The 26,488-nt window shown below is 43.6% G+C and overlaps 1 protein-coding gene across 1 annotated transcript in view; it reads right to left on the reverse strand.

Moving 5' to 3' along the window:
* The window catches only part of SLC16A12 (solute carrier family 16 member 12), a 92,851-nt gene extending 66,796 nt beyond the window's left edge, over positions 1-26,055 (reverse strand). The window contains exons 1-2 of the mRNA XM_032607890.1: positions 25,929-26,055; positions 17,657-17,776 (exon numbers count right to left, since the gene is read on the reverse strand). The gene's annotated coding sequence lies outside the window, so the exon portion shown is untranslated. The remainder of the gene's footprint in view (positions 1-17,656; positions 17,777-25,928) is intronic.
* Between the last annotated feature and the right edge of the window lie 433 nt (positions 26,056-26,488).

Here is a 26,488-nt window from a genome sequence, read left to right on the forward strand (position 1 = left end):
ATATTCCTGGTCCAGCTGCAAACTAGAGGCCACTTGCATTCACCAGCTGGTGGGCAACACTCCTGAGCAGAATTAAGCCGCTTGCCCAGGAGTTTGCAGCATTTCAGAGCCTCACACTGGAGAGCTATTCAAAATGTGCCAAGTGCCTGGAGCCCTTGGGATTAGAGAAGCAAATAAACATCAGTCATCTCGGCCATACATCCGCCGGGCATCGATACAGTTGATACCACTTCCATAAGGAGTGTGCATTTACGTTTCCAGCTGCCAAATCACACTGGCTGCCGCAGACTGAGACCAACACAACACTTGTAAGTGTTAATTTGGCAGAGGACAAAGAAGTCCCTGACTTCGTATCAACTAGGCCTCCATCTGTCCCGAGAAGCCAGCAGTCAGCTTTCTCTTATCCCTTCATCAATGATTGAAAAGATGAGAAGCAACAGTGATGGGCAAAGCTTGTAGGAAACACATGCTCTACCCAAGATCAAAACCACAAGTGGAGGTCAGGTCAGGGGGTTCCTATTTGGTCATAAGGACCTTGTCAAAACAGACACGTGCTTAGTTCATTTCTCTCTGATGAACGTTCTCAAATGCAGCCCCATGTCATTCAAAACAGCAGGCATGAAGGAGGATGAAGCCACAGTCTCTTTCTATAACAAATCTTAATAAATGATAACCTATCAAATGATTTGTTTCTCACATAACTGACTTTTACCTTTTTTTTATATTATTTTCCCTTGACATTAAATATACCTTACTAAAGTGGTAGGTCCTTGACTAGCCTCATTACATAAACATAACCTTGTTTTATTTGAGAAAGGTTTTAAAATAAGGTGGTCAAAATGTGCTTCAGCAAAAAGAAAACTCACAAACAATTAATGTAGTGCCATCTAATCCATGGTTGTTATCTCATTCCTACTTAGAATTATAAAAGGTCCCTGTAAAATCCCATTAACCTGAGAAGAACCTCTCTTCATGGCTCTGTGCCTTCTCCAAGTGGAAGCACAGAGTGATTAAGTAGATGAAACATGAAGTGATTTCACACCGAGAGGGTAGACAGAGAAGGGCGCGTCCGGAAGTGCTTGGAGCATGTGGATTTCTAAATGTGTGTAAAGAAAGTAGAGACACGAACAGGTGAGTCATGGGCAGTGACCCGTAAAAGCCACGAGGTCATGTGGGCTGGAGGAGGTGTCACTGCAAAGTCACTGGAGAAGACAAGCCCCAGGTCAGATGGAAAGAGGCTTGCAGGGGAGTTTGCAATTGTCCTCATATGATTTGGACCACTAAGGCCTGTGCTGGGCCGGGGCTTCGGTGATGGAAGCGAACGGCAGCCCTTGGAAGAGGCTTTGGAGGAAAACGAGGCCACGTGCCCAAAGGGTGGAAAGGAGGGAGGAAGGCAACGGAAAGCCAAACCCCAAAGTCATTGACTGCTTCTTTTTTGAGAAGTTTGGGAGAAAACCGAGCACAAGAAATGTTGAGATGAAATGAACAAGGATGTCTTATCCAGATGTAGTGTGATTAAGAAGTGGAATCACTCTTGTGCCTCCCAGATACACAATCTGTCCCCAGCGTCACCTGCTTCCAGCTCTATGAGCCCCCAAATTTAGTCATCACATCTTACCACTGTTTCTTATATCCACACAAAACCAGCACAAGTCCTAACAGCTCAAGTTGGGACAATTCCAACAGTCTCTCTGACTCTGCTGCAAATTCTTGGCCCTCAGACTAGGCAGCCAGAATCATCTTGTCAGGAGAAAACAAACCAAAAATTAAAAAATCTCCCATAAGAGGTCACTGATAATTGATTAAAACAGTCAATCACGTGTAAAGAGGCCCTTAACTAGTGCCTTTCCTTATCACCTGTCCCCTGGTTCATCACTCTCTCTATCCCTAAAAAAAAAACCCCAAAAAACAAAAACATATTTTTAACCCACCCTTTTTCCCTGTAGGTCATCAAATATAGTAACTGGAAAAAAAAAGCAATAAATTATATTATTATAAACTGGACAAGCCTGATTTTCATAAAGGTAGTAGTAATTTGCTCCATGAAAGGATTCCTTTCAACTCTTTCTGAATTGGTACATAATGCAATCTTTACTGCTTTTTAAGCTGACATAGGCACTTGCTATGAGCCATAAAGCTCTTTGGAAAATTACAAAATATATAATTTCACAGAATAGGAAGAAAGCAGCCTTCCCTTTCATCTGTAATCAACCCAGATGACCAGTCAAAACCTTGCTGAGTAAACATACCTAAAAAGGAGATTTCTTTGTGCTAAAAATCAAAATGAGGGAGGAAGATGCACTTGGGCACCAGAAAACCAAATGCTGAGGCCTGGTTATGACAATGTCTGTAGTCTAATCCACTGCCAAGAAGCTCTGTTTCTGCTTCACTGGGCAGAGGAATGTGTGGCAGTTGGGCCTCCAGCACTGGAGCATCTGTGGATGGCCTCCACCCATGGACAGTGGCAATGCGACAGGGGCAGCATCAGGTCCAAAGTCAGCAAGTAGGGGGACTCACGTGAAGTCTTCACAGTCAAGGGCAAACGGGAGGTACTGTCAACCTCTGAATTCATACAGCTTGATTCTGAGTTTCAAGCTTTTTTTTTTTTTTTTTTTTTTTTGCCGTACGCCGGCCTCTCATTGTTGTGGCCTCTCCCATTGCGGAGCACAGGCTCTGGAAGCGCAGGCTCAGCGGCCATGGCTCACGGGCCCAGCCGCTCCGGGCATGTGGGATCTTCCCGGACCGGGGCACGAACCCGTGTCCCCTGCATCGGCAGGCAGACTCTCAACCACTGTGCCACCAGGAAAGCCCTCAAGCATTTTTAATTACACATATTATACATGCTTAATGTGGAAAAAGGAGAGAAGAGAGCAAGAAGACAATAATAAAAATCAGCTACATCCTGCCAACTAATAGGCACTGTTTTTATTTGGAATAAATCCTTTGAGTTTTTTTATATTATATATGTATGTAAATACATTTTTAAAAAACAAGACTGAGAATTCACACCCATTACCATGGCTATTATTGAAAACAAAAACAAAAAAGTTAGCAAGTGTTAGTAAGGATGTGAAGAAACTGGAATCCTTGTGTATTGCTGGTGGGAATGTACAAGAGCGCAGCAACTATGGAAAACAGGATGATGGTTCCTCAAAAAATTAAAAATATATAGAATTACCATATGATCCAGCAATTCCACTTCTGGGTATATACCCAAAATAAATGAAAACAGGGACTTGAACAGATATTTGTACACCTACGTTCATAGCAGTATTATTCACAATAGCCAAAAGATATAAGCAACCCAAGTGTCCAGATGAATGGATAAACAAAATGTGGCATATGTACACAGTGAAATACTATTCAGCCTTAAAGAGGAAATTCTGACCCATGGTACATCTCAGATGAACCTTGAAGACATTATATGAAGTGAGATAAGCCAGTCGCAGAGGTACAAATACTGTGTGATTCCACTTATGTGAGGTACCTAGAGTGGTCAAATTCATAGAGACAAAATGAGAATAGTGGTTGCCAAGGGCTGGGGGAGGGAGAATGGAGAGTTATTGTTTAATGGGTATGGAGTTTCAGTTTGAGATGATAAAAAGTGTTCTGGAGGGACTTCCCTGGTGTCGCAGTGGTTAAGAGTCCACATGTCAATGCAGGGCACACAGGTTCGAGCCCTGGTCTGGGCAGATTCCCACATGCCATGGAGCAACTAAGCCCGTGTGCCACAACTACTGAGCCCGCATGCCACAACTACTGAAGCCCGCATGCCTAGAGCTCGTGCTCTGCAATAAGAGAAGCCACGGCGGCGAGAAGCCCACGCACCGCAATGAAGACCCAATGCAGCCAAAAATAAATAAATTAACTAATTTTTAAAAATGTCCTGGAGATAGATGGTGATGATAGTTGCACAACGGTGTGAATGTACTTTAATGTCACTCTTCTTTGTTTACTGAAGTATAGCTGATTTACAAAGTTGTGCTAGTTTTGGGTGTACAGCAAAGTGATTCAGTTTTACACACACACACACACACACACACACACACACATATACATATATATATTCTTTTTCAGAGTCTTTAGAACTATACTCTTAAAAATGGCTAAAATGGTAAATTTTACATTTTGTATTTTTTACCAAAATTAAAAAAAAAAAAACACCATGATGATCCTATCTGTAATTTGCTGTTTTCGCTTCATTTGATACCAGGGCTGTTAATAAAGGTACTCTGTCTGATCATTTAGACATGATTGCAAAGTATTTTACTGTATGAATGTACCATAATTGAGTTCACCAATCCTCTACTGTTGGACAGTTAGGCTGCCTCTGATTTTTCTCTCCCCAAAAGACGCTGTATGATTCAATCATGTGACATATCAGGTCACACTACATTCCTGATGATCCTTCTTTTGGACTCATAAAGCTCATTCACAAATATTCTGAGAATCTTGCACTTCAGTCAGCAAAATTTCCACACCATTAAAAAATATTTATTAACCACTTGTCCCTGTAATATATTAATAATTAATAACAAAGATAATGATTAATACTTAATTTTAAATATTTATTCAGTACTTGTACACTTTTTTTTTTTTTTTTGGCCGCATCGCACGGCATGCAGGATCTTAGTTCCCCGACCAGGGATTGAACCCATGGCCCCTGCAGTGGAAGTGCGGAGTCCTAACCACTGGACCGCCAGGGAAGTCCCAGTACTTGTACACTTTCAAACTTACTATGGAGGACAAAAGTTAGAAATGTTACTAACTGAACATGACACCATGGGCAAGATTCAAAATACTTAACAAGAGGTGGATAAAGGTGCCAATCACTCAGAGGAGAGGCCAGCTGAACAACGGGTCAGCCAGACCAGTTAACCCTGACTAACCCCAAAGAAACCATTTAACCAGGAGTATGGAGTAATACGGGAGTTCTAAAGCAAAAGTTTCTGAACAGACCCTATCTTTTGTTGGTCGCCCAAAGGAGAAAGAGCATAATTGGGAAAAGAGGAGCCAGACTCTGGATTGGTAAAGTTCAAAACCCCTATGGGACCTGGAAGTGGACCCAGAGGTTCTGTCGGATAAACTGGTCTAGAGCCTAGGAGAGAGATCTGGTGTGCAGATCAAATATACACTTGGAGGTCAGAGCACACAGTTGATCACAAAGACCTGTAAAAGCAGGACTTTCAGACTCTGCGGGTGTCCCCTGTTAACGGCAGAGTCAATTCAGCACATCTGGAGGGAGCCTGAGATTCGCATTTCTGATAAGCTGCTGAGTGAGGCCTATGCTGGTCCCCAGACTACGAAATGAGAAACAAGGTGTCCTGAGGGTGGGTAGAAAAGGAGAGAGAGGGGGACTTCGAAGAACCCTGAACTTTAGGAGAGGATAAGAAGAGGAGGCTGCAACGAAATTGAGAAAGGTAAAAAGAAGCTCAAGAGAGCCTGGGGTCACTGAGGTCAAAGAAGAAAGGAACAATACTGCAGCCCTGCTGAAGAGGTACTGAGCCTGTCGTAGTCCACTCGGGTTGTCACAACAAAATACCACAGACTGGGTGGCTGAAACAGCAAACATTTATTCTCCCACAGTTCTGGAGTCTGGAAGTCCAAGATCAGGGTGCCAGCCTGCTCGGTTTCTGGTGAGGGCTCTCTGCCTGGCTTGCAGAGAGCTGCCTTCTTGCTATGCGCTCACATGGCCTCTCCTTGGTGTGTATATGGAGAGAGAGGTATTTCTCTCTCTTCTTCTTCTTAAAAGGAAACTAATCCTGTCACGGGGTTCCACCCTCATGACCTCATCTAAACCTAATACCTCCCAAAGGCCCTACCTTCTATTTTTTTTTAATTAATTTATTTATTTATTTATTTTTGGCTGCGTTGGGTCTTCGTTGTTGTGAGCGGGCTTTCTCTAGTTGCAGCGAGCAGGGGCAGCTCTTTGTTGTGGTGCGCGGGCTTCTCATTGTCGTGGTTTCTCTTGTTGCAGAGCATGAGCTCTAGGCGTGCTGGCTTCAGTAGTTGTGGCATGTGGGCTCAGTAGTTGTGGCTCGTGGGCTTAGTTGCTCCACAGCGTGTGGGATCTTCCTGGACCAGGGCTCGAACCTGTGTCCCCTGCATTGGCAGGCGGATTCTTAACCACTGTGCCACCAGGGAAGTCCCGGCCCTACCTTCTAATATTATCACATTGGGGGTTAGGGCTTCAACATATGAATTGTTGTGGGGGGGGCACACAAACATTGCATCCCTAAAAGTGCCCACTGGGGCTTCCCTGGTGGCACAGTGGTTGAGAGTCCTCCTGCCGATGCAGGGGACACGGGTTCGTGCCCCGGTCCGGGAAGATCCCACATGCCGCGGAGCGGCTGGGCCCGTGAGCCATGGCCACTGAGCCTGCGTGTCCGGAGCCTGTGCTCCGCAACGGGAGAGGCCACAACAGTGAGAGGCCCGCGTACCGCTAAAAAACAAAACAACAACAAAAAAAGTGCCCACTGGACTTTGTGTAAATGTAAAGATACCCAGTAGGTGTTTGGCAGCAACTTCATTGGATGATGTGCTTACTTGAGGGTTCAGATTCATTATGACAACCCAAGACCACTGCTGTAATACTCATGACCTGTCAGCACTCTCAGGCTCCTCCAGGTTGAGAATGCTGAGCCCCTGGCTTGGCAGAATTGCTGTGTCCCGGCTCAGTGCAGCACCCTCGACATAGAGGAGAAGGCAGGAGCTCCTGGGTGCACATGCCAGGAAGCTCCTGAAACAGGAGTGTAGGCCACAAACATTCACATCTCTAATACCTATTAATTTGCTATAAACAGTCCCCCTGGGCACTACAGACTTAACAGAACAGTCAGAGTCAGAGGGCTCGAATCCCTGCCGGCAGCCTGCATTTTCTCTCTCTGGAACTATCCATATTGCTTTACTTTACAGGCCCAGCAGAAGTTCTATTTGTGGAAACTGAAAATAAGTGCAGTCACAAATGCTTCTTATCCCCATATTCCCACAAGAAGCTCAAAGAAAAGGCACATGGTTTCCCAGGTCCAAGCTCCCAGGCTTGTTATTTTGTGACCTCATCAGTCACTCTGCAGAAAGCCCTGCAGAAAACCAGGCCTGCAAGAGCCCTGCTCCCCATAGAATGGCTTCCTGGGGGAGTTCCCAGCTCAGCTCACAGCTCTCTGGCCCTGGCCATGGGATCCACCGACTAGGGCGGTCATAAACTGCACTCAGCCATCATTAGTTAACCTCAGAAAGTCATCACAATCAATACGATGAGAGATGGGATTTTCCACAATGCTTTACTTTCAATTAAAATTAAAATTAAATAAACCAGGTGCTGCCTTGTAGAGCCAATAATATTTTATAATTGTGGTTATTTGGCAAATTAAGGCAAAAGACCAAGCAGAATGCCAAAATGAAGCTACCTTGACATAATTACAACAATCTCGCTTATCCAGACATATTAGCTAGCTATGTGACAAAGGGCTAAAAGCTAACAAAATTGAAATTTGTGCAACTTATTCACAGGAACACATCACTGCATCTGATTCATTTATTTATACTCTAGAGATAATTCTAACTGGCCTAATTATTTGTTTTTCAAGGCAGCAACAAATTAGAATGTAAACTCCAGGGCAGGGATTTTTGTCTGTTTTGTTCACTGATATATCCCTGACACCAAGAACAGAACTCAAGTATCTGATGGATGGTGAGAGAACGAACCTTTACATGTTCTCCTCAATTTTACAGCCCAGACCCACCCTATTATGTCACAACTCAGCTACTTCACACTTGAGCCCCAAAGACCTTTGATTTTGCAACCCCTGGTTTAAGTGCTATGACAGACCATTGGCTTGTAAATGGATATTCTAAGCAACTGATACAATTTCTTGTATGAATAAAAATATTCCCTCTGTGATCTTGTTTCCACTGGTTATTTGCTTAGCACCTTGTTTTTTTTTTTGTTTTTTTTTTATGCGTTACGCGGGCCTCTCACGGCTGTGGCCTCTCCCGTTGCGGAGGACAGGCTCCGGACGCGCAGGCTCAGCGGCCACGGCTCACGGGCCCAGCCGCTCCGCGGCACGTGGGATCCTCCCAGACCGGGGCACGAACCCGTGTCCCCTGCATCGGCAGGCGGACTCTCAACCACTGCGCCACCAGGGAAGCCCAGCACCTTGTTTTTACCAAAACAAATGTCCACCTTGTTTCCTACCAGATCGTAAACTCCTTCACACTAGTTATTGAGGCAAATTGGTTGAATTGAGCTGGAAAGGGAAATTTTAGCTCAGTGCCTAACCGTCACCATTTGAAGGCTCTCCAAACTGAACTCCACCTGGAGAGGAATAGAGTCTTGTAAAAAACTGATAAACAGAAACCTCAATTAAAGAGCCAGGAGACCAGAAAGGGGAGCACTTATGCCCTGTGATGGTAACAGAGCTCAACAGCAAGGAAGACTCCTTTCCTAGCAACAGCTCAGCCAGTGAAAGGCCATGGACTCTGTTTACTAGAACCCTGCCAACTTCCTTTTCCCCTCTATAAAAGAGTTCTCCTTCCCTGGCTGTGAAGGGACTTGCACGTGGCTCACCATGGTTGCAGACCCCAAACTGCAATTCTCTGCTGATCCTGAATAAACCCGTCTTTGCTAGAGAAATATCTGGCAGTCTATTTGTTTTAGGTCAACAGTGTGAGTAATTGTTTTTAATCCCCTCATTACCCGGCATATCATAGGAACTAAGTGGCATTGTAATTTCCCATCTGAAATACAGCACTTTTTTGGATTAACATTCTGTTCAAGTTTCAACAGTTCTGTGGCCAATGTGATACTTCCAATAATGGCCAGGAATCCACTAAATCCATGACAGGCCAACAGTTCTTGCTGAGGCCTAATTCAAGAAAAATTCCAATGTTTAAGAGCCATGTTCTTTTTTTTTTTTAATTCAAAATGAAAATAGCTTATTGAGTTCTATTGGGAGAATGGGGAGATTAGAAATGTACATTCTCATAACCTAGAACACCAACTTTATTGAACAGAAGACTCTCACATCCCTGTCTGAGCATCTCTAAGAAATAACCCTGCAGAGGTAGTTGGGCAGTTTTCTGATCTTTCATATTTATACAGAACTCTACCACTCACAAAGTGAGTTATTAGGCATGACCCATTCTCCAAACCACTCCTCAAGGGATTATCACATTCCCACAACCCTAAAATAACAGAAATTGTAAGTTACCTCATGGACTTAAAAACAACTTTTCAGGAAAAAGGAAAAATTAAGAAACTCCAGGATATTAAATATATGCGTCTACTGCCGATCACATGGTATTTCAGAAACATTAAAATGAAAAGGAGAAATAGTGTACCTTAGACTCGGGGAAACTGAGACTAGAATCTTCTGATCTTCAAGTGACTTGCCCAAAGTCACTCGATGATTTGCCTACAGGACCAGGGCTAGGGTATCTTCATTTCTTTCATGCAACAGTAGCTGAGCACCAATACATGCAAGTGCTGGAAAAACAGAGATGAGCAGAGGCAGTCCGGGCCATCCTCCCCACCTCTTACTGTCAGGGGCTCTGTTCTCTGCTTGGGCAAGGCAGGACAGAGCAGCACAGATAGCTCTCCTTTCTCAGAAGAGTTGGCTGCCAGGACACTCCGGTGCTGCTAAACCTGGGAGTATCCTGGTTCCCAGAGCCCAGCCCTCCAGCAGCCTCACCCAGGTAGGTCCCGGAGAGGACAATGCGTTCCTGAGCCCCACCTCTGCCCTCTCAGCAGTTCTGTCTGGCTGGAGACAGGCATGCCTGGCTCCTTTAGGTGATTTGTACACGCAGAGAAGGTGGCCAGGGAGCACACACACCAAACTGTTCGCAGTGTAAACCTGGAGCATGGGAGAAGAGGGGGTGCAGTGGGGAAGCAGTATGCCCTTTATTCCCTTCTGTAAAGTCTAAACTATTTCAGAGGTGATTTTGAAAATGCAGATCTGGAAAAAGAAACCAAGAAAAGCAAATCTAAAATGTGCAATATGGACATACAAAGGTTTGGGTTGAAATCCAGGCTCTCCCATTGACTTGCTGTGTAACCATGTCTCCACTGTCTACCCACTTCACAGCGTTGTTCCAAACGATTTAGTTGCTGCCGCTGGACTCTCTCCCCGTCCCCACGTCCACAGTCCTGGTCACACTGTGTGGTCAGTCTGTTAATGGGTTCTTCCAGGGCAGGGGTGGTCCCACTCTTTGCTTTTTCCTAATATCATACATGACACATTCGTGTTTAAAATTACCTGGGGAAACATATAGGCAGAGAACACGATTTATATCATATATGCTCTACTCGCAACTATGACTTTTCAAAATCTGTTTAAGAATAGTGGCAGCTCCTTCCTCTGACTTTCTGTTGCTACATAGCTTCATTCATCAATGTATCTTGTGGGCAGTGGCAAGACCTGGGGAGAAGTATTTTAGGAATTGTTGAAAGAATTACACTGGGTCATATGAAGGAGTCTCTCCACTTCCTCCTCAAAACAGATAACAAATACTCCACGTTCATACTGCGTCAACAAAAAAACAGTATCTCTCACTTCATCTTTCCCATCAGTTTACTCACAGAATGTCTAAGAGTATAGCAGAGGGCCCAGCATGAGGCCCAGAACCATGAATAAAAAGCAGATGTGTCTGAAAAACAGGCCTTCAGGGAGTCGATCTGCAAGTAGATCAAGAGGCCTCATGAGCAGTAACTCACACTAAGGGGAGAATGAAGCAAGGTGCACAAGCTGAGTTTCTCCCCTGGACTTGACAACTAATGCGGAAGAATTGACGTAGGCTGGATTTCCTCAAAATCCAGTAGAGGTTAAGCAATTCCAACACTATTTGTATTATAATTGCAAAGGGGGCCTGGGAAAAAGTAAGTTATGTGGTATCAGGCAGAACAGTTCAGATTTTCCGGAAATATTTTATGATCCCAGGCATATAAAGCAGCAGAATGAAAAGACACATAATCCCCAAAAACATTACAAGTGTGGCATTTTCACCACTCAAAAGCCTTCCACGAACTGATCGGCCAACTCATATAAAAATTTCAAACTCTCACCCAGCTATTCTCCTTCAAAGAAACTACCATAAGGATATAAACCAAAATACAGAAAAAGTTCACTCCACAGTGATGTTCAAAGCAGGGCAACGTGCGACATCAAAAAAATGATGCCCCACACTTACTGACTTCATTTCCTGATAGGTCTCTGGACCGCAAAGCCTCAGTACAATACAAACTCAGTCTTGACCTCTTCATGAGGCTCAGATGGCACAAAATATACAAGAACCTGAGAAACGTTTGTAAATCCCTTTACTATTTCAAAAGCATAAATATGCAAAAACCTTACACCTGGGGAAAGAAAGAAACGGTGGAAAGAAAAGCATCACAGGTTCTGAAAGTACACATACACACAAGTGTTTTGCAAATCTCCAGAGCAGTGAGCCCTGAACTAGTGAGCTAAAGACAATCAGTGGCAGATAACAGAGAAATTGTCAGGGGCCTCACCGCCAGCTGCCACTACTCAGTCACAAAGCCCGAGGAAAGGGCAGTGACCCAACACTTGCCAATGACTTGAAGAAAAGTCTTTAGGGAGATCCTGGGAAAGGTTTCCTCATTACTGAGGAGATACGAAGACACAGCTTCTCCCCTTCCACTGGATGTCTCCTACCTGGATATGACCCTTCAAACTATTACCCATCTTGGGACCATGAGGGGAGTCAGGCTGAGAACGAAACCAACACAGGGCAGGACCAAAACCAAAAGAATCACAAAGAAACAAACTCAGAGCCAGACATTCTGCTCCTGGACTTTCTACTACACAAAGGAATTCTTTTCCTTACTAGTAAAGTCAGCCCAGGTTAGAGTTTCTGTTCCTTACACCCCAAAACATCCTACCTGATACATTATCTACATGTGCCACTTCTGTATCAGACCCAGCTCACAAATTATTTTTCCCTATGCGGTAGCTCCATAACTTCACATGTGGGGATTTCTAAGCTTCCATCAGATGTAATTTTGATTTCCTGAAATCCTAAATGGGCAGAAGATAAAGGGAGACAGAGGTATGCACAGCTGTACCAAGGGAACACATACGGCTGGTTCCCATCACACGGCTAACTATAGAAGCAGAGGCCACCACAGTGAGTCCCAGTGAAGAGTCTCACTGAAGCTTCTGGCCCCTCTCCCATGACCCCCACCCCCATATATCACAACAAAGCTCGACATCTGGAAGCCCGATGATCTTCAGCTGCCTCTCTCTGCCCAGAGAGTGTTGTACTGCACACCACCAGGAGAAAAAAAGAGGAGGGAGAAGGAAGGGGAAGAGGAGATTTCATCAGAGCACGTAGTCTTTTCTTTCCAGGGTGATAATGGCAATTTTCTAAAACACCCAAAATTGCTTGTGAAATGTACTGTCTTGTCAATTAACACTTCAAATCCTTTTTTCAAAAATTACAGTTCAAAATAGAAGCTATTCAACTGTTCTTTGACAATGTTCTACTTGAGACCACTGAGTGATTTTTATTGCATGCCAGCCATCAGCTAACCTTCTGTATCTTTCCCTAAAACCATAACACACTTGAGTTGCAGCTTTCTAAAGTCTAGACCAATCCTTGGGGCTTCTTGGAACCATCCTCCCAGGAGAAGCAGGGTCTAGTCAACATCTACCCAACATCTCTGCGGATCTCAGCCTTGACCTTGACCTCATGAGATTTACCTCCAGTCCACTTGAGTCATGTCCTCCCAAAGCCACACCATCAACCTACCATCACCTGTGCCTACCCTCACTTCTGAAATGCAGGGTTGTTGTGAGAATGAAGTATCCCTCTCTAACCCCAACTTTCCAACCTCCCCAAGTCTCCAGCTCCTCAACTTCTTTTTTTTTTTAACATCTTTATTGGGGTATAATTGCTTTACAATGGTGTGTTAGTTTCTGCTTTATAACAAAGTGAATCAGTTATACATATATATATGTTCCCATATCTCTTCCCTCTTGCATCTCCCTCCCTCCCACCCTCCCTATCCCACCCCTCCAGGCAGTCACAAAGCACCGAGCTGATCTCCCTGCACCTGGTTTTCAACCTCCTTGAACCCTCAGGCCCCTGGTTCCTCCATTTTCTCCCATTCCATCAGCCTGTCCTGCTCTCGTATCCTTCTCCTTAGAGGCTAGAGCTCATGATCCATCACATCAATTGCTCTCTTTCTGGCATCCCCAATCCTTCCAAGCCACCAGTCCCCAATTCCACATCAATCCAAATATCCAAACGTTTCCACTCCTATAAATGGTAACAGTAAGGCAAGTTTTGCTAGAGCAAATCTTTCAACCTTGCAGATTAATGGCGCGACACAATCATGATTTCTAACACAGGCTAAGTGCGTGGAGTGACTCAGCATCAATTTGTTGTACCAATTCCATACACACATTGGTTCCTGGTTCTGCCTCTTAGTAGCTGTACAACCTCAGGCAAGTTGCTTAACCCTCTGTGTTTTAGTTGTCTCATTTGTAAAGTTAGGATAATAATTCCATCTTTACAGAGTTGTTGCAAGAAATCAGTGAGTAAATATATGTAATTTTAACAATGCTTAGAACATAAAAAGTGTCCAAAACTATTGGTGCCAGTTACTATTTTAGAGAGAATTGGGGCCGCTGGATAGGATTTCCCTCTATTTCCTTTCCTTCAGTTATTCTTCCAGTTTATTCACATCCATGTACATCCTTATTTCTTTTCTGCCTTTCTCAAAGAAAGATGTGTCCATTTATATTTAATTTTTCTAGTTAATATACCCCTCCTCTTTTCTATATTTTGAACCTAGACATTTACACTGGGTCTTCTTTAGCCTATAAATTTACTCAATTGTCTCTCATCTTGAAGCAGAAAGGAAGAACAGGAGAAAGGAAAGAAGGGGACATAAGGAGACAGAAGGGGCAAAAACTACCTTTCAGCCTTGCCACCCTTTCCAACTACCACCAATTACTTTCTTCCCTTCACACTCCCAGCCTCTTAAGAACCTGTCTCCTCACCCCTGTCCTCATTCCCACCACCATGGAATGGAATTTGCCACCTGCCCCCCATACACACCACACAAGCTATTTTTGACATTATCACCAATGGCTCCTAATTGCCAGTGGTAGCTCTGCCATCCTTAGTTAACTGACCTCTCTGTAGCATCTGGCACTGCTGACTTCTCTATTACTGAACTATTTCTCCCCTGAATTTCCATGACAGGAGTCTCTCCTGTTGAGCCTTCCTCCCCTGAGACCTGTGCTTCTTACTTCTTTGGCTAGATCCTTCTTCCTCGGACCACTCATTAGATATTGTGTCATTTATCCATTCATTCAACACGTGTACTGAACACTTACCGAAGGGCAGGTACCATGACAGCTGCTGGAACCAGCTAAGCAGGGGCAGCTGGAACACAACTCCAGAGGTCATTACTACTCATGGTGAGACACAACGACTCAGACATCTGAGTGGTCTTTTCTGAAGTCGTGTGTGGCAGTGACACGACTCGGGCCCTGCCCTCACACTTGGTATAGCGAAAAAGAACATGTAACTAGACAATCAGAGGACAAAAAGAAAGGTACAGTGACCGCGGTAGAATGTGAACACACCCTAGTTACGCTCCACAATTTTTTGATCCATTTCACACTTCACTCTTCACACCCCCCCCAGGTAATTACATCCCATCACGTGATTTTAACTGAACCTAGTAGCCGATGATGCCCAAACCTTGTATTATTTGCACAGAATATCATATTGCCTACCAAACGTCTCTACCACATGCCCTAGAGGGCACCAAGGCACCAAAAATACAAATAAAGCAAAAGTCTTACCATGAGGCATTAATCATTCCCCATCTGTACCACTTCAGCAGACCCCCTGGTTTATCACCCTCTTGGACTTTTCTTCAAGCCCCATTAAGAGTTAGCTGTTTGAAACACAAGTTAATTTTATCACCAAACCCCCAGTGCTACCTAAATCCCCTGTGTAAAAGCTTTCAAGGATTACTCTTAGTGGCCAAAGCAAAACTGAAACTCCTTCTACCTTAGTGTGATACACAAGACACTAAATGTTCTAGCTCCTGCCTGCTCTTCTATCATCTACATAGCCACATACGTACCCTGCACGTCAGCCACCCCAAACCACCCTGAAAAACCATGTGGTTCCTTCAATCCACAGTGTCCTTTCCCACCTCATTGCCTTTGTACCTATTATTCCTGCTGCCTAGAACGCCCTTCCTCTGGTTGTTCACCTCATGAATTTCCACATTTAATTGCTTGACCAATCTAAGCAGAGTTAAGTACCTCTGGCTCTAAACTCCCATAGAAAGCAGTCACTACTGGGACTTATCACAGTGTAGTGATTCTTTACTGATACACCTGTCTCCCCTAGTATAGCGTAAACCTTTGAGTAAGGACACTGCCTATTCTCTGTGGGCCTTCAGCATCCGGGGCAGCATCTAGCACGTGCTGGGTACTCAGCCTTGTGAAGAGGTAAACTCACTGAGCTATTTTAACATTGTTTAATCACAGTATTTTTTTAATTAGGGACTTTAAAGGTAATTAATTCTCTTCCATCAAATGTCTCTTCCCCAGAAGAGACTATTTAAGATTATTAAAACTATAAAAGGCTAAACTGAAATTTTACCTTAATATACAGTAACCTGTCTTTGGAACCAATTAGGTATACTATTATGCAAGAATTTATAAAGAAAGCAGAATGTTCCAGGACACTTCTGAGATGTCAATTTGGGGGATCAAATGACTCAATGTCATTTGAAATTTTAGTTAGACCTCCATTTCTAATAAAATTAGAATATATGGGACTTCCCTGGTGGTCTAGTGGTTAAGACTCTGTGCTCCCAATGCAGGGGGCCTGGGTTCGATCCCTGGTCAGGGAACTAGATCCCACATGCCGCAACTAAAGATCCCTCACGCCACAACTAAAGATCTCACATGCTGCAACGAAGATCCCATGTGCCACAACTATGATCTGGTGCAGCCAAATAAATATTTTTTTAAAAATTAGAATATATGGTTGGCTATATTTTATTTTATTTGAATGTGGAAGATAATCAAAGAAGTCAACCTGGGCTTCCCTGGTGGCGCAGTGGTTGAGAGCCTGCCTGCTGATGCAGGGGACACGGGTTCGTGCCCCGGTCTGGGAGGATCCCACATGCCGCGGAGCGGCTGAGCTTGCGCGTCCGGAGCCTGTGCTCCGCAACAGTGAGAGGCCCGCGTACCGCAAAAAAAAAAAAAAAAAAAAAGAAGTCAACCTAAAGAAGTAAAAAGGAATAACCCATAGTAGAAGATAATGTAAAAAAGAATATATACATTTATATGAATACGTATAACTGAATCACTTTGCTGTACATCTGAAACTAATACAAAATTGTAAATCAACTATATTTCAAGAAAAAATTTTTAAAAAGAAGTAAAAAGAAGAGGAAAATGTGTGGGGCTTAATTTTTGATACAATGACCAGTCCCTTTATCATTGGAACACCCTTACTATTAAGTAAAATATTTTTGACAGTATATTATTTATATCCATTTATTTATTCTTTACCCACGTACTTTGACTTTTTCTAAGAATGTTTATGAATTTTTTAATTAAGTCATCACTGTTGCCTGGTGAGCCTTGTAACTAAAGTTGCCAAACAGCTAGCCAGCATGGAGGGCAGGGTCTGTGTCACTGAAACGAAATGAAGCTTGGACCCAGGTGGAATGGACCTTACCCCTGGGTTCATTGGGATTACAACCAGAACCTGGCAGTCACTGCTCTGATTACAAAAGAGAGAACAAAGACATGGGGGAGATATCTGGCTTTTAAAAGTCAAGAAACCATAATACTTCTTAAATCATTTTATGCCAAAAATACCACAATGGCTGTCTACACTGCCAAATCCACTAGCTAACCACTCAAGGTTATCTTCTCATTCTGCACCTCAATACGCGTATGGAAGAAGCCCTATAGTTTTGAGCAGGATACAGGATTTTTGAAGAGTGGGAGAACTTCCTTGGCTGGTTCCCACAGCCTGTGCTCTGACCCTACCAGGCTACCTCCCCCACCCACACATACACTCGTGTTCCAACTCTTCCAACAGTTATGCACGAGTATATGTGGGGAAACAGCAAATTAAAATAGAAAAAGGAAACACCACTGACCAATGTGTATTGGGTTAACGTGAGTACAGAAGAGTGTACCTGACCTAGCACAGCTACTCTTCGGCATTTTATCTTTGACCCGTTACACTCTCTATAAACACTCCCCATGGGTAATTACACTTACACACACACACACACACACACACACACACACAACTTAAACTGAGTCTCTAGGCTGATGACTCCCAATCTATATTTCTTGCCCAGAATATCTAACTGCTCATTTGGCTCTCTCTCCCCACAAGCATGAAGGATATAAAGTTAATAAGGCCCCAAGTCTTCCATGCTTTTTTCAACACAGAGGCACTGTAGCAGCTAGAAATAATTAGGAGCTACCGGAACCACATAAACCAAATTTGGCAGGGAAGGAAAAGCAGAAACTTAGAAACATGTGACCTAGGCATTTACAAACTTGTTTTTGCCAAGAGATCCTTTGTTCAAATAAAATCTTACTTGGAAACCCAAAATGTGAAATCAAGAATAGCCCACCTGCTCGGGTTGCAGAAAAAACCACCGAAAGGAACCCTAAGCTGGACGCTGGACTCTTCCTGCCCACATTGTCCCCATGCCCCGGAACAGCCCCCGAGGCTCCTTGAAACTCTCAGAAATCTGCAAAACATAGTTCAAAAACTACCGGTCAAGATCCATGAAGGTGCTATTTTCAATACGAAAATTAACAGCGTAAGCACAGTTTGGGAAAGCTAACTGGTAACCAGGCATGAGAATTTCCATGAGTATTAACAGATGTACACTATATATAAAATAGATAACCAACAAGGACCTACAGTACAGCACAGGGAACTATACTCACTATTTTGTAATCACCTATAAGGGAAAAGAATCTGAAAAAGAATGTGTGTGTGTGTGTGTGTGTGTGTGTGTGTGTGTATGTATATATATATATAACTGAATCACTTTGCTGATTCAACAACACAACATTATAAATTAACTATACTTCAATAATAAATAAACGAATAAATAAATAAATAAAAGAACAAATGTCACTAAAAATAAAGTTGGTTCTGAGTAGCGAGAGCTAGATCAGTCTTTTTCAGGTCCTGTGTCAACCACTTCACCACATTTTCTCAAAGACAGTAAATCCCAATGACAAGGAAAACTCTAAAATTAGTCATATTTTGTTTAAGTCACACAAGGCCAAGTTTAAATTGCTAGCTTTCTTATACTAGCTTTCTTATCTAAAGTCCTATATTTTCGAAATCAATTTGGTACAATTAAATCAAAGGAAAAGTATCCTTTTAATTAAGGATTTATTTTATTTAAGAGGCAAATTTGAGCATTAGGATTAACAAGTCAATCAACTTAAGGAAACACATAATAAATAAGGACATATCTGTAAGTTATTATAGAGGAAACACATTGTTGTACAGGAAAACCCCCACTTAACTGTCCTCGAGTAACAGACATATATGACACCACAATCACCAAAAACATGCAAAAAGGTGGGCAACTGATGGGTTGGTTGACTGTCATGATACCAAATTTGGTTGCTTTGGTTACTTTGACACTGTACACACAGAAGCTCAGTGAATCTCACAGGGGGGAAAAATCAGTGGAAATTCACTTAACCGTTAGAAAATCTTCCCATTTACTTAGTGGACACTGTATAGAGAAATTACAAAAATCCAATATCATGTTTAATTTTTTCATCATAAAAAGACACTATAACAGTGATTTGTTTCAATAACATTTATTCTGAAAAAGCATAAAATGATTAAGTATTATATAGATTGGTGGCTCTCAACCCTGGCTGCACATGAGATTCACCAGCGGAGCTTTAAAAATTCCTGATGCCCCGGATCTGTCCCAGAGCTACTGAATCAGAATTTCTGAGGGTGGCTTTTGGTACCAATGGTTTCTTTTCCTTCCCCAGCTTATTCTAATGTGTCACCAGGCTTGAGAGCCATTGATATAGTCTTGCAACAACTGATCAACTCAGTTGTCAAACACCAACACGAACAAGCCATTCCTTTTTGATAGCAGTGATGCCTGTGAGTTGGGCTCCCCTGGCTCATGACTAGTTAATAATGATGGGTACGGCTGCTTTCTGCTAGTTGTCTGGTTGACCCATATCTGACCAAAGAGGCTGCATTCCCTTCTCCTTTAAAGCAGATCTAACTTTGTTGCGAGTGTGCGTTTGGGTTTTTTTCTTTTTTTGGTCGTTCCTTCATGGGCTGTGAATGTCGTTGTTTTGATACAGGTTTAGAGAACTGAAATTGCTATTTCAAGAAATACAACTGGTTTTGGTAGATAAATATGACCTTACTTCCATGGAAAGTATTTCATCAAAAAAAAGCAGAATTACAAAATAAGTAATTGTGGCCTTAATCTGTAATATGTTAAGTAAACCAGAAAATGGTGAATTGTGCTCAGAAATATTTTGAAATTTATAAAGTCTACAAGTGATGACATATTGGTAGAGTTAAGATTTTATGTTGCTACTTTGTTTACATATATGTACCAGGGAGCCATAAGACAGTTTGGGGAAAAATGGGTTGTGATTTTTATGGTGATTTAGAAGACTGAAAACTAGGTTCCGGCCTCCTCTATAATCATAAGGGACTAATATTACATCCATAAGAGAGGCTCATAAACATGGAATTTCTCTCCAGAGCCAGAGAAATGAGCTATTTTCAAGATATGCTAGGGTACCCTAAGAAGTTGAAACATTAAAAGCTCTCTTAACTGAAGCAATAGAAGTCAGTAAAAGCAGAGAGTCAAAAAGTTGATACATCATGTTTCAAACATTTTATTTCAATTTTAGTCACATAAATAAAAGTAAAATCATTCACTAATCTTTGGGTGTCAGGTCATGACTGCAGTTCTGTGTTGCCTTTGTTGGTTAAACCTCCCCCAGATTTCCTCCTCCCATTTCTTAAATGCACTGGTACCTTAAAGGCACTTGTGAAAAAACCTGAGGGCAAAATCTCCCTAGATTTTTTTACTATAGTTTCCAATGTTTTATAGCTCTGTATACCATACTTGGGGAGCAGTAGTTTGTTGATTTTTTTTTAAATTTAGCCTTTTAAAGTATATAATTCAGTGGTTTTTAGTACTGTCACAATGTTGTAAAACCAAGACTACTGTCTAATTCCAGAACCCAGCCATCACCTCAAAAAGAAACCCTGTACCTACTGCCATTCACTGTCAATTCCCCCTACCCCATACCCTGGCAACCACAAATCTACATTTTGTCTCTATGTGTTTGCCTATTGTGGCTATTTCATATAAATGGAATCACAATGTGTGGTTTTTGTGTCTGGTTTCTTTCACTTAACATGTGTTCATGGTTCATCCAGGTTGTAGCTGTTGATATTGTTTTTTAATATGGCTTATTTTTATGAGTCTATATGGCAATCAACTTTGTTTTCATAGAAAGAGCATTCCTTTTTGGCACTCCCATTATATCAGTTTATGTAATATTTAATTAAATTGCAAAATTACAAGAGCAATTATTAATAAAATAAACAAGACTGTGACCAAACACCACGGTTAAGCGTGCACCTGAGCTGATAAAAGCAAAGTACACCCATTTATTATGATGACAGTTACTTGCCACAGCGGTCTCTGAGCTCTGAGCAACAACGGGTTCGTGTTTCAGAGGGAAAGGAGAGCACCGGTTAAGCCCATGAGCTGTTTTAGTGTTGGTGGATACTCCATTACCTAGGACGGAGCGGTATGCATGCAGAGGGTGTAGAGGCGATTAAGTGTCTATTAGACAACCCAACACAACCTCAACTGTCCCCAAAAGGAAGTCTTCCATATGTCTACTTCTTCAAAAGAGGCAAGGATGTGTTCCCATAAAGATAGGTATACTCTCCTGCCTTTATAAAAGCTTTACCGTCCTACTCATCTTTCGAGAGTCAGCTCAAACGCGTCCTGCTCTATAAATTCTTCCCCAAGCCTTGACTCCCCAGAGTGCCTACATGCTCTCTCTCCTTCAATTTCCAACATACTTATCTATCTCTCACAGTGCTTATAACTGGTATTACGTAACTAGTTACACAATGTATTTTCTTCCGTATGAGGCTTAGGCTGATTGTGTTTTTACATCTCCTACAGCCACCAGCACAGGAAAAGAGGGGCTCGGGACACAATCTTTGCACAAACCTGTAATAAGAAGTTCAAGAAATATTTATTAAGTAAATAATGAATGAGCACATTGATTAAATAATTAAGTAAAGGTGTGTAACTTCCTACCTGGCTATAGAGCAATGCACCTCTTTCTTCAATGTGCAGTAAGGAGGGGGGATGAGAATCTGATGGGGCAGAGCGGTAGGCAAAGGAAGAAAATCAACTCCTCTGGGTGCCTAGCAGCTATCAGAAATCATGACTCTCCTCCACGTGTTTAACAGAGATCGCTTTCAAATAGGACATTGTTAGATAATGACACTTCCTGATGTCCTCTGATGTAGAACAAATTAAAAACAGAGAGAAAAATCTTTGTACTCAAAACATCCCATTGTCTTCAAGTGTGGATTTGGTTTTTCTCAATTAAATTATTACACCACTTGAATGGGTTTTTAGATATCCTAGAAACTACTCATAAGAACATAGCTTCCAAATTGGCGATTTTTAAAAGCAAAGCCATGGGTTAGGTAAGGAATGCATAAACAACCCCCAAAGCGGCACTGAATACTTTTTTTTGGCCGTATACGACTGAAAAACTGCCAAGTTCATTTTGATAAGCCTTTGTTAAAAACAATAAACATGCCTGAGCTTGCAAACCATGCCGTTCTGAAGAAAAAGCAATTGAGAAAATTAGAAAATGCTTAAAACTGCGATGTCTGATTAAAAAGAAAAACCTCTGTGGTAAGAGATTTACCAATAAGTCACAACACTGTGTCTCCTATTAATATGGAGCAGGGGACAAAATGTAAAGTGAGACAAAATAAAAGCAGAACACCATCTTCATAAATAAATAAGCAGCTACATCTTAAAAATAATATAATTACAGTCCACAACACTGACACAGGGGCACCAACACGATTGAGAAAACTAATCCTCCCATGCTTCATTAAGTTCAATGTCACCACAATGATGTTCTTGCATTAAAGGAAGTGTAATTTCAGGGACTCCGAATGAACATACATAAAATAACCAAGTGTGGGAATTTCTATTCACATAGAGTTCACGTATGTCAGTTCATAAAAGTTAAAGTAACTTTAACTGAATTAAATTTTGTTTTTCACTGATTATAAAATCAGCAGAATCACAGTATTGGAAGGAAGATAATTTGGAATATTTACATCCATTTCCCTACTTTAGGCAAAACCGAAATTCTCTTCTATCTGCCAAACAAAATCCTGGAATTCTAATGAATTAATTGTAACTTGAGGTCCACAGGATCAAAGTTCTCTGTTTTGTTCACTGACATACCTCAAGTGCCCAGAACAGCACTGGGCACATAGTAGGCACTCAATAAATACCTATTAAATGAAAGTAAATTGAAAGACATAAAAAATGTGCGATGTAATGCTAAAATGCTAAATAAGTCTGTTTAAAATTCCTTTCTTAGCTCTGTTATAGGTTATGGTATTAATCACAACACACAAATTGTCCTCATATAAGCCACTTTTCTCAAGCCGGCTCCAAAGTCACAAATCACACTTTTAACTCTAACCAACCACCACCACAGGGAGGTAAGAATCGGAAAAGACTTCAAAGAGAGATGAGGGTAAATTTCATCCATATGTTTTGATTTTGATTACTTTTCTTCTCCTGGAAGTTCATCTGGGATGTATCTGCATATTCATCTTTGTATTATTATTTAAAGACATGTATTTAAGAATGTGTTATTTAAAATTAAGGGTTTGGGGGCTTCCCTGGTGGCGCAGTGGTTGAGAGTCCGCCTGCCGATGCAGGGGACACGGGTTCCTGCCCCGGTCCGGGAAGATCCCACATGCCACAGAGCGGCTGGGCCCGTGAGCCATGGCCGCTGAGCCTGCGCGTCCGGAGCCTGTGCTCCGCAGCGGGAGAGGCCACAGCAGTGAGAGGCCCACGTGCCGCAAAAAAAAAAAAAAAATGAAGGGTTTGTATTTTTTAAAATTATACTACAAAGGTGGTTTGACTAAATCAACCTCTCATCTATTTCAGAATCCCACCAGTTTAAATAAATAAATAAGAAGAACAGGAAAATGACATGATTAGGTGATTCTAGTCATCATTTTTGCTCAAAATGCCTGGAAGCAATATGCTTTGAAAATTGAATGGAGTTGGAAGCAGAGGGCCTGGATTCTGGTGTTGGCTCCATCACCAAAGAGCTTAACCAATCCTTGCTAACAGGAAACTGAGCTTCCCAGGCTGTAAGGTGAAGAGTTTGGCATGATGACCTCTAAAAACCTGTACAATTTTCAAGATCCTGTGATTATAAGTGACCAAATCCAGTCACTTAATTACTACTCCCTGGGAGGCTCAGACACCATTGGCTTAGTTTGACATGACATTTATAGGGGGAGAGGGGAGTAAACTATGCAGCAGCAGTTGATTTTAAAAGCTAGTGATCTCGGGGGACTTCCCTGGTGGCACAGTGGTTAAGAATCCACCTGCCAATGCAGGGGACATGGGTTCAAGCCCTGGTCCAGTAAGATCCCACATGCTGCAGAGCAACAAAGCCTGTGCGCCACAACTACTGAGCCTGTGTGCCACAACTACTGAAGACCAAGTGCCTAGAGCCTGTGCTCCACAACAAGAGAAGCCACCGCAAGAAGCCCACGCACCACAAAGAGTAGCCCCTGCTCACGCCAGCCAGCAATGAAGACCCAACACGGCCAAAAAAAAAAAGCTAGTGATCTCCGATACCCTTGGACATAGTGTGTTTCTAAATTTGGAGGACCTGAAGACTTTCCTCCAGGGTTAAGCTGACTGGGCCACCAGAGTGCCCAGCTCTCAGCAAAGAAAAGGTAAGATAAACTAATTAGAGTCCCTTCAAGAATGGAAGGGTTGCACTACTGGGCATATACCCTGAGAAAACCATAATTCAAAAAGAGTCATGTACCACAATGTTCATTGCAGCACTATTTACAATAGCCAGGACATGGAAGCAACCTAAGTGTCCATTGACAGATGAATGGATAAAGAAGATGTTGCACTTATATACAACGGAATATTACTCAGCCATAAAAAGAAATGAAATTGAGTTATTTGTAGTGAGGTGGATGGACCTAGAGACTGTCATACAGAGTGAAGTACGTCAGAAAGAGAAAAACAAATACCGTATGCTAACACATATATATGGAATCTAAAAAGAAAAAGGTTCTGAAGAACATAGGGGCAGGACAGGAATAAAAATGCAGACATAGAGAATGGACTTGAGGACACAGGGAGTGGGAAGGGTAAGCTGGGACAAAGTATGAGAGAGCGGCATGGACATATATACACTACCAAGGGTAAAACAGATAGCTAGTGGGAAGCAGCCACATAGCACAGGGAGATCAGCTCCGTGCTTTGTGTCCACCTAGAGGCGTTGGGTAGGGAGACAAGAGGGAGGAGATATGGGGATGTATGTATATGTATAGCTGATTCACTTTTTTTTTTTTCCAAAATGCAGAGAAGATTTATTTCGTACAAGAGCATAAAAGACATAAATAGAAGACTATGTGTGTGTGTGCGTGTGTGTGTGTGTGTGTTTTCTGGAAGTGGGGGTCATGGATGTCAGGCCTGGAAATATGTGAGGTAGGAAGTGACGAGACAAGCCAGGCCCGTGAGATCAGGTGGGCAAGCCTAGCACCTGAGGTTTGAGCCAAAGAAGGTGGCCTAGTGATCAAGGGACACCGTGGTGAGCCTGACCCCAGGGCAGTGGTCCTGGTTGTGATTCACCTTGTTACACAGCAGAAACTAACACACCATTGTAAAGCAATTATACTCCAATAAAGATGTTAAAAAAAAAAAAAAAAAAAAGAATGTAAGGGTTGAACGAGTGCCCTGGCAGGTCCCATCCAACTCAACACTAAAAAAAAAAAGAAAAAAAAGTTACAAGAGATTCAGAATGCTGAGTTGTGAAAGCCGAAGGCTAACCAAAGAGCCCCAGGACTTACTGGAATCGTGCTTTTAAATTTTGCTTCAAACACCTTCCCCTGAATCTGCACTACAGGTATCACTGATTTTCTGTGAGGACAAGAAGCAACTAAGAAATTAAGTCAATTGAAGGTTGTGAGTATTATTACCTGAGGGTGAGGGGAGATTCAAAATAAATAAATAAGATACACTGGAAACAGAATCCAGAAGAAAGGCGGTCTTTCTTGCACGAGAAGACTGCATTTGGAAAACACAGGAGATAGGGATCAAAGCCGCTCCCTCTCCAGCCACCTGCCAGAAACTGCCCGAGCGCCGGCCCAGCACCGTCGGGGCAAGTGGGCACGTGTCTCTCCTCTAAACCAGCGGGCGCTCCGAGGGACCGGGTTACGGTGGCGGGCTCCCCGCGCGCGTCTCACCAGGCGCTGGGGCGGCGGGGAGCCAAGGGAGAGCCCTCCGCCACCTCCGCCCAGCCCAGCCCTAGAGCCCGCCGCCGCGCCGCGAAGGATGCCCGGGTCACCTGAGCCACCGCGTCCTCAGCACGGCCGAGCGGGAGACAGGACAGAAGGTGAGCCAGGTGGTTCCCGAGCCCGAGCGCTGGGTATCCCGGCGCCAGAGCGACCGGCGGGAGACTGCGCCCCGGCAGCCCGGCGGGCCAGCCTCCAGCCCTCCGCAGCCCGCCCAGACCCCCCTCTCCGCCTGCCCCCGCCGGGCCCCGCTGCGTGCTCACCTCGCGTGGACCTCTGCAGCCCGGACGGCCGCGCGCGCGGACATACCCCCGGGGCGCGCCCACCGTGCCGCGTCCCCGCGCGGTGGCCCCTTCCGGGGCCCCAGGCGCCGCGGTCCGCGCGTCCGAGGCGCCGGGAGCTGACTGGGCGGGGGCGCCGGCGGTGCTGGGGCGGCTACCCCGCGGGCAGCGCGAGCAGCGCGGGAGGCGGAGAGCGTGGCGGGGAAAATCCCCGCGCTCGGCCTCTGAAATGCACCAGCAAGTTCAGCGTCCAGAGCTCTGCCGTGCACTCTCTGGCCGGCGGGTGAATGGGATTTATCCCTGAGATCCGCTCTACGAGCCGCGGCTTCGCGAGGGGTGAGGGGCGCGCGGGAGGAGGGCCGCCTCGCGGTTATGTAATGGACCGGCCCTCCGTGACCCGAGCCAGCTCGCTCTGGGACGGCCCGACCCTCCCCGGCAACTGCAGTGCGTGCCCCTGACCTAGGCAAGCAGAGGGGGCCGGGTGTTCTCAGAAAGAACTTTCCCCTGCAGGCTCAAAGAGCAAGCTCTGGAAAAGGAATCCA

This window comes from Phocoena sinus, chromosome 16, assembly GCF_008692025.1.
Source record: "Phocoena sinus isolate mPhoSin1 chromosome 16, mPhoSin1.pri, whole genome shotgun sequence".
NCBI lineage: Eukaryota > Metazoa > Chordata > Mammalia > Artiodactyla > Phocoenidae > Phocoena > Phocoena sinus.